The 7825-nt window shown below is 43.3% G+C and overlaps 1 protein-coding gene and 1 pseudogene across 1 annotated transcript in view; both read left to right on the forward strand.

Annotated features, from left to right (window-relative positions):
• The window catches only part of LOC102772611 (serine/threonine-protein kinase DCLK1), a 274904-nt gene that overhangs the window by 47024 nt on the left and 220055 nt on the right, over nucleotides 1–7825 (forward strand). The window lies entirely within an intron of this gene.
• LOC102771744 lies at nucleotides 4301–6195 on the forward strand (annotated as a pseudogene).

The following is a 7825-nucleotide window of genomic DNA, read 5'->3' on the forward strand; positions in this document are numbered from 1 at the left end:
ATATTCTCTTTACTCCTAGTTGTAGAATTTCCACTCAGCCAGCCCTCCTGTGGCTCTGGACGTTGTCCTTTCCCTGGATCAAGCTTAATTTGACTTAGTTGTTCCAGGCAGCAATCTCTGGTGTTAACCTATGCCGCCATCTTCGGTTCTCCCATATTTTCCCTCTTTACCCCCATTGACCCTTCTAACATACCCCTGCCCCAGACCCTCACCACCCTATTGTCTGTGCCCTTGGGTTATGCATATGTATATACAAGTTCTTTGGTTGATCTCTTCTCTTCCACCCACCAACCCTCCAGTCTATTCCATGCTTCTATGACTCTGGATATATTTTGTTGATCAATTTATTTTGCTCATTAGATTTCCATATGAGTGAGATCATGTGAGACCTGTCTTTCTCTGATTGGCTTATTTCTCCTAGCATAGTACTCTCCATGCTATCTCAAAGGGTAAAAGATTCTTCTTTTTTAAAGCTGCATAGTATTCCATGGTGTAAATGTACCACAGCTTTTTTTTTTACCCACTCATCTACTGATGAGCACTTGGGCTGTTTCTAGATCTTAGCTATGAACAGTGGGGTATATACATTCTTTCTGATGTGTTTCGGTTTTCTTAAGATATATTCCTAGAATTGGGATCACGGGGTCAAATGGCTGTTCCATATGTAATTTTTGAGGAAACTCCATAGTGTTTCCCATAATGGCTGCACCAGTCTGCATTCGCACCAGCAGTGTGCTAGAGTTCCCTTTCTCCACATCTTGCCAGCACTTGTCTTTGTTGGTTTGTTGAAGGTAGCCATTCTGAGAGGTGTGAGGTGATACCTCATTGTCATTTTAATTTGCATCTCCCTGATAATAACTGACTTTGAGCATTTTTTTCATGTCTCTTGACCATCTGTATGTCCCCTTTGGAGAACTGTCTATTTATGCCATTTGCCCATTTTTTAATTGGGTTGTTTGCCTTCCTTTTCTTAAGTTGTAGGAGTTCCCTATATTTTTTAGATATTAATGCTTTATCAGTTCTAACATTGTCAAATATGTTCTGCCATAAGTGGGCCCTTTTTCATTTTGGTGACGGTTTCTTTTGATGTGAAGAAGCTTTTTATTTTGATGTAGTCCCATTTGTTTAGTTTCCTTTGCCCTAAGAGATCTATTGGTAAACATATTGTTATGAGAGATGTCTGAGATTTTTCTACCTACAGTTTCTTCTAGGATTTTTATGGATTCCCTGTTTACATTTAATTCTTTTATTCATTTTGAGTTTATTCTTGTGTATGATGTAAATTGGTGGTCTAGTTTCACTTTTTTTGCATGTGTCTATCCAATTTTCCCAACACCATTTATTGAAGAGACTGTTTTGACTCCTTTTTGATAAATACTAATTGAGTATAATGGCTTGGGTTAATTTCTGAGGACCCTGTTCTGTTCCATTCATGTGTATGTCTATTCTTATGCCAGTAGCAGACTGTTTTGATTATAGTGGTTTTGTGGTATTACTTGATATCTGGTATTGTGATCCCTCCAACTTTTTTCTTCTTCCTCAAATTTGCTGCTGCAAATCAAGGTCTTTTTTGGTTCCATATACATTTTTTGGAGTATTTTTCTAGTTCTTTGAAATATGCTATTGGTAATTTAATAGGTATTGCATTGAATGTAATGAAGTGAAACCATCAACACTAATCTTTCAGAAAATTGATTTTTGGATTATAAAAATACCATTGATTTCTGGGTGTTAATTTTGTAATCTGGTACATTGCTGAAATTATTTATTAAATCTAGTATAGTTCTTTGGTGGAGTCTTTTGGGTTTTCCTGTACAATATTATGTGTTCTATGAATAATGAGAAATTCATTACTTCCTCCCTTCTAATTTTGATGCCTTTTATGTTTTATTCTTGTTTAACTGCTGTGACTAGCACTACCAGTACTATGTTGAATAAGAGTGGTGAAAGTGGATATCCCTGTCTTGTTCCTGTTCATAGGGGAAATGGTTTTAGTTTTTGCCCATTGAGTTTGATGTTGGCTGTAAGTTTGTCAAAAGTGGCTTTTATTATGAGATATGAACCCTTTAATCCCACTTTGGTGAGAGTTTTTATTATTATTATTATTTGATTGTCTAAAGTATTGCATATGTCTCCTTTCCTCCGACTGACCCCACCACACCATTTTCGCACCCCTGGGACAAACCCCCAGATCCCCCAGTGTCTGTATCCATTGGTTATGCTATGCATGCATACAAGTCCTTTGGTTGATCTCTTACTCCCCGCCCCTGCCTTCTCTCTGAGGTTGGACAGTCTGATCAGTGTTTCTTAGTCTCCAGATCTATTTTTGTTCATCAGTTTATGTTTATTATATCCCACATATGAGTGAGATCATGTGATATTTATCTTTCTCTGACTGGCTTATTTCGCTTTGCATAATGGTCTCCAGTTCCATGCACGCTGTTGCAAACGGCAAAATTTCCTTCTTTTTTACAGAAGCATAGTATTGCATTGTGGTGGGATCACTGGGTCAAATGGGAGTCCCATTTTTATTTTTTTAGGAAACGCCATACTATTTTCTCCACAGTGGCTGCACCAGTCTGCATTCCCACCAGCAGTGCACGAGGGTGTTTCTTTTTCTGCATCCTTGCCAGCACTTGTCATTTGTTGATTTGTTGATGATAGCCATTCTGACAGGTGTGAGATGGTACCTCATTGTCGTTTTGATTTGCATCTCTCGGATTATTAGTGACTTTGAGCATGTTTTCATATGCCTCTTGGCCTCTGTATGTTCTCTTTTGAAAAGTGTCTACTTAAGTCCTCTGCCCACTTTTTGATTAGAATGTTTATCTACCTTTTGTCAAGTAATATGAGTTCCCTATAAATTTTAGAGATTAACCGTTTGACTGCTAAGGAGTGCTATCGCGTTCTTCTTATGTTACTCCAAAAATGCGAAGAGCGCGGTAGCGCGCCTGTTTTTTTTTTTTTTTTTTTTATGCCAAGACTGCGGAGAGCGTAATAATGCTGCTCCAAAACACTAGAATTTGTGCGTCCAGTGAAGCACGTTGCGTTTTCGGAGCATACGATTTTTAATTGTTCTAATAATATTACATATTTCAAATCTACTTTTTTTTTTCTGTTAAATGCCTGCATCATATACTCCGAAAATTATAAGGGTAAAAAGCTAACCAGGTTACAATTTGTTTCAAATATTATTGATGAAATTGAAAAGGAATGGTTCGCAAACAAAAACAATGCATATAAACAACCTACATCATCTACACCAAGCGAAATATTTAGTCTTGAAAAGCTACCTGGCGGCGGTACGTGGAATGCAGCAGTAAACATGGTGGAGAAGTTAAACGTTCAAACCTAATTTGCTCTATTTGTAAAAAGGGAATTCACGTGCTTTGTATAGCAAACCACCCGTGTAAAAGATTATAAGAAATTATTTGTGTTGATTTGACTGAATTATAAGTATTTATTACCAATTTTATTCACAAAATTTATTAAAACAAATTTATGTAAACAATTGGTATTTTATAATTTTTGTTGTTGCAAAGCAATACAAGTGAGTTTATTGTATAAAAAGTGTTTTACATTTTTTCCCATACACGTGCAATTAATGCCGCAGTTTTGGCATATGTCCGAAAAAATATGTCAGCAGCCAAACGGTTAAATCCTTATCTGAGATAGCATTGGCAAGTATGTTCTCCCATGCAGTGGGCTTTTTTGTTGTTTTGTTGATGTTTTCTTTTTCTGTGCAGAAGCTTTTTATTTTGATGTAGTCCCATTTGTTTATTTTCTCCTTAGTTTCCATTGCCCTAGGAGCTGTATCGGTAAAGATATTGCTACCACATATTAGTATGTCTGATATTTTGCTGCCTATGGAGTCTTCTAAGATTTTTATGGTTTCCCATCTTACATTTAAGTCCTAAAACCATTTTGAGTTTATTTTTGTGTATAGTGTAAGTTGGTGATCTAGTTTCAGTTTTTTGCAAATATCTGACCAATTTTCCCAGCACCATCTATTGAAGAGACTGTCTTGACTCCATTGTATGACAGTATGTTCTTCCATTTGTTTATGTCTTCCTCTATCTCTTTTTTCAATGTCCTATAGTTTTCCGAGTACAGATCTTTTGCCTCCTTAGTTAAGTTTATTCCTAGGTATCTTAATTTTTTTTTGGTGCAGTGGTAAACGGGATTGTTTTTTTAGTTTCTCTTTCTGTTAGTTCAATATCCTAACATATAAAAAGCCAGGGGCCGTCATGACCTAAATGACAGGATGGACAACTGAACAGCAGGCTCCATTGATCAGGGGATGTCTAACGGGGGAACCAGGGTCCCTCAGGCTCTAATGAATCTGTGGCAGCATCAACTGGTGAGCAGGAGGGCAGAAGGCAGACCACTTGGTTCCTCCCCTGGCCCACAGGGGATAGCTAACAGGGAAACCGGGGTTCCTCAGGCTCTGATGAATCCATGGCAGCAGCCACTGGTGAGTGGGCAGGCAGAAGGCAGACTGCTTGGTCCTTCCTCCCAGCCTTCAGACTCCAATCAATCAGTGGTGGAGGCAGGGTGGAACTGGGGACTGGCTCCCTTAGTAGTCTTGCAGGTTCAATCTCCAGAGGACAGGCCAGGCACCAATGGACCACCACTGCTGGCACAATCCCGACAGCACTGCAGGCCTCCTGGAACTCAGCCTAGGGCACTGCGGCTGCTTCTTCTCCCTAGACACTCCACAAGGATGAAAGGATACTGCCAGCAGCACCAGGGGTGACCAGCAGTGACTGCTCTCCCCGTGCTTCCTCTAGGTCACTCGAGCCAGGCCCCTGCCCTCCTTGCTCCAAAAGAAGTGTGAGCACTGCACACAGAAGGAATGTAGTGAAAAAAAACCCAAAAACTGATGACCAAGAGAATGCTGCAGTCAATGTCTGGAGTCCGGCTCAGGAGAACGGAGAGAAGGGAGAATTACATAAGTTGGCCGATGCCAAGATATTTCTGAGTCACTGCCTGGCGTGTGACAGTTGTGTGACCACAGAGGAAGGAGTCCAAGTTTCTCAACAGAACACCAAGGACTTCTTCCATGTTCTGAACCTTAATAAGAAAAGTGATACCTCACAGGACAAGGTGCTGGCAGTGTCCGTGTGTCCTCAATCTCTGCCTTATTTTGCTGCTAAATTCAGCTTCAGTGTCACTGATGCATCCAGAAGGCTCTGCAGCTTCCTCAAAAGCCTTGAGGCGCCCTGTCTTGGATATGAAGATAGCTGCAGACTCAGCATCCTGGAGAGTAAGAAGGAATTTGTGCATCGGTACTGCCAGCACCGTGAAGAAGAGCCCTGGCTACCCATGCTGACCTCCACCTGTCCCAGCTGGGTCCGATATGCAGAGTGCGTGCTGGGTCATCCCATCACACCCCTCCCTCCCCCAGCAACTTCTGTACAACCAAGTCTTCCCAGCAGATCACGAGCTCTCTGGTGAAAGATTACTTCACCAGATGGCAGAATCTGTCCCCAGACAAGATTTTCCACATCATTGTGGCCTGTGTTATGACAAGAAACTGGAGGCCCTTTGAGAAGATATTCCGACAGCTTTGCATGGCCCCCGGGTGCTTACTGTGCGTTAACCTCAGGTGAAATTGTCCAGATAATGGAGCAAAGTGACCTTGCCTTGAACAACGCTGCCCAGACACTCTGGAGATGTGAAGGAAAAGGTGAGGCTCCACAAGGATGCCAGCTCCGACGGGTACCTGGTGCACATCTTCAGGCATATGGCCAAGGAGCTGTTCAACAAGGACGTGGGGGTGCTCACCTACTACACCCTGAAGAACAAAGAATTCCAGGAGGTCACCCTTGAAAGGGACGTAGAGGTTTTGCTACACTTTAAGGCTGCTTACGGTTTTCAGAACATCCAAAAGTGGTCCTGAAGCTGTAGAGGGGCAAGTTCCCCTGCCACTTCATGGAGGTCCTGGCCTGTGCCAGGGATGCCTAAGCTGCAGGGGTCAGGCCCAGGTGAGGACGGGCATAAAGACATGACACTGCTGCAGCAGATGGAAGGCATCTATGCTGCCATCCCGGTGTGGCCCAGGGAGACCAGCGCCCATGTGCAGGAGCTGTACCAGGAGTGGCTGGTGGCGACTCCCCCTGGGCCCAGGTGACTCTGCACACTGCCCAGCAGGGCCCAGGGCCCAGGGAAGCCTTCCAGGACATCAAGTGGTAACGGTCCAGCAGATGCCCAGTCTGCAGGCTGCCTGAGGAGGGATGTCAGACATGTGAAGGAAAGGCTTAGCATCTCTGTCATCGGTTTGGTTTTCAGAATTCCCTGCTCCCCATCTGTTGGCTCTCTCCCTCTGAGGGGTGCTGTCAACGTCACATGGGTATAACTGGAATATTGTATATTGAGAGGATTGCCCCAATGTACGTATCCTTTTATCTGATGATGAAAATATCCCAAAGAACAAGAATGGAGACAGACTACTGTCCTTTAGACTTAATAAAACCCCAGAAGTGTCCCGTGAAGAGCTGAGATTTCGTTCTGTCCAAGCACCTCAGAGAGATTGGATGAGGAAATAGCCTGGGTTGGCCCTTACTTTACCCACTTATGTTACTCTTGAAGGTGTCTTTGACACAATGTGAATGAACTGCCACTTTTTGGAATAGAGGCTCATATGAAAGTCTGCATTCCCAACTTTTCTTGAAACAGATCTGTGTTCTGCAGCTGTGGCCATCGTCCTAAGATCAGGTCCTGTCGCTGGGAATCAGGGAGCACTGGAGTAGAGGTCCACCCCCCTTCCTGTGCACTTTTACATTCAGGGATTGAGCTGAACTCACTTTGGGGGAGGCATGGCAAGGGTGACAGGTGTCGCAGATGGAAGGATGGAGAATGGAGAGGCGGACACCCTGCTCAGTCCCTCCCTGGGTGGGGTCAGGCAGATGAAGGCTGGCCAGCCTGCCCTACAATTAGGTGAGATAGTGTCCTCTGTGTCCACCTCTCACCCAGTGGGCCTGGCAACTCCCCTCAGCTCCGGGCAGCCCTCTGCATTCCATAACAGCATGCTTTGCCCTCACATGCTGCTCTCCCTAAATGAGAAGGAAGAGAGCAGTTGGCCCACAGACAACTACACAGAAAGATAAGGTTCACATCTGGCGAGCACAGTGGCGGTGGCAGGAGCCTCTCGTGCCTCTGTGGCAATGCTAAGGAGCAGCGTGCTGAGTGGTAAAAAGCAGCGAGCAGGTGGGCGGTACGGAGCGAGGGGTCCCATGGGGAACGGGCCTAAGCCGGCAGGCGGACATCCCCTGAGGGGTCCTGGACTGCGAGAGGGTGCAGGCTGGGCTGAGTGACCCCCCTACCCCCAGTGCATGAATTTTGTGCACCAGGCCTCTAGTTGGTGTATAAAAAAGCCATAGATTTCTGGGTGTTAATATTGCTACATTGCCAAATTCATTTATTAAGTCTAGTAGTTTTTCGATGTAATCTTTGGGGTTTTCTATGTACAGTATCATGTCATCTGCTAATAATGACAGTTTTATGTCTTCTTTTCAAATTTGGATGCCTTTTATTTCTTCTTCTTGTCTGATCACTATGGCTAGGACTTCCAGTACTATGTTGAATAAGAGCAGTGAAAGCTGACAGCCTTTCTTGTTCCTTTTCTTAGGGGAAATGGTTTTAGTTTTTGCCCATTGAGCATGATGTTCGTTATAGGTTTGTCATATATGGCCTTATTATGTTGAGATATGTTTCCTCTATTCTCGCTTTGCTGAGAGCTTTTATCAAAAAAAGGTGTTGGATTTTGTTGAATGCTTTTTCTGCATCTATTAATATGACCATATGATTTTTGTCTTTCAATTTG

This window comes from Myotis davidii, unplaced genomic scaffold (assembly GCF_000327345.1).
Source record: "Myotis davidii unplaced genomic scaffold, ASM32734v1 scaffold810, whole genome shotgun sequence".
Lineage (NCBI taxonomy): Eukaryota > Metazoa > Chordata > Mammalia > Chiroptera > Vespertilionidae > Myotis > Myotis davidii.